This window comes from Arachis duranensis, chromosome 6 (genome assembly GCF_000817695.3).
Source record: "Arachis duranensis cultivar V14167 chromosome 6, aradu.V14167.gnm2.J7QH, whole genome shotgun sequence".
Classification (NCBI taxonomy): domain Eukaryota; kingdom Viridiplantae; phylum Streptophyta; class Magnoliopsida; order Fabales; family Fabaceae; genus Arachis; species Arachis duranensis.
Genome location: NC_029777.3, coordinates 22,066,582 through 22,067,572, shown reverse-complemented (window position 1 = coordinate 22,067,572; position 991 = coordinate 22,066,582).

The following is a 991-nucleotide window of genomic DNA, read 5'->3' as shown; positions in this document are numbered from 1 at the left end:
AAAATTAATGACTTGGCTAACAAGAAAAGATATGATTCGAACATTAAACCTTTCTCAACAGAAAAGGCAACATACTTGAAATGTTGAATCAAATCATTAATTGATAGCAAGTATTTTTGAAAATGGAAAGAAATTGAATATGATTGAAAAGATATGATTTGAAAAAGATTTGTTTTTGAAAAATTTTGAAAACTTGAAAAAAATTTGAATTAAAAACAGAATCTTCCCTCTTGTGCCATCCTGGCGTTAAACGCCCAGAATGGTATACATTCTGGCGTTTAACACCCAAAACACTACCCTTTTGGGCGTTAAACGCCCAGCCAGGCACCCTGGCTGGCATTTAAACGCCAGTTTTCCTTATTCACTGGGCATTTTGAACGCCCAGCCTTTTTCTGTGTAATTCCTTTATTGTATATTCTGAATCTTCAATTCTCTGTATTTTTGACTTGAAAAGACACAAATTAAAAAATTTTTTTGGATTTTTAATAATCAAAATGTAACTAAAATCAAATAACAATGCATACAAGACACCAAACTTAGCAGTTTGTATACCATTGACACTAACAAAATGAGAATGCATATGAAAAACACAAAACACTCGAGACAAGAGAATTTAAAGATCAGAACAAGGAAATCATCAAGAACAACTTGAAGATTAATGAAGACACATGAATGAATGCAAGAAGAATAGAAACATGCAATTGACACCAAACTTAAAATGAGACACTAGACTCAACAAGAAACATAAAATATTTTTTTATTTTTATGATTTTGTAATTTTTTTTGGATTTTTTCAAAAATTATATGGAGAAGAAAATAAAAAGATTCAAAATTTTTAATAAGAATTCCAGGAATCATGCAATGTTAGTCTAAAGCTTTAGTCTAAAGGAATTAGACATGGCTAGCCAAGCTTCAGCATGACATTGCATTCAAGAGCTAAATTGATAAAGATCAATCAGCTTTGGTGATGATAAGAACATCACCTTGAAAC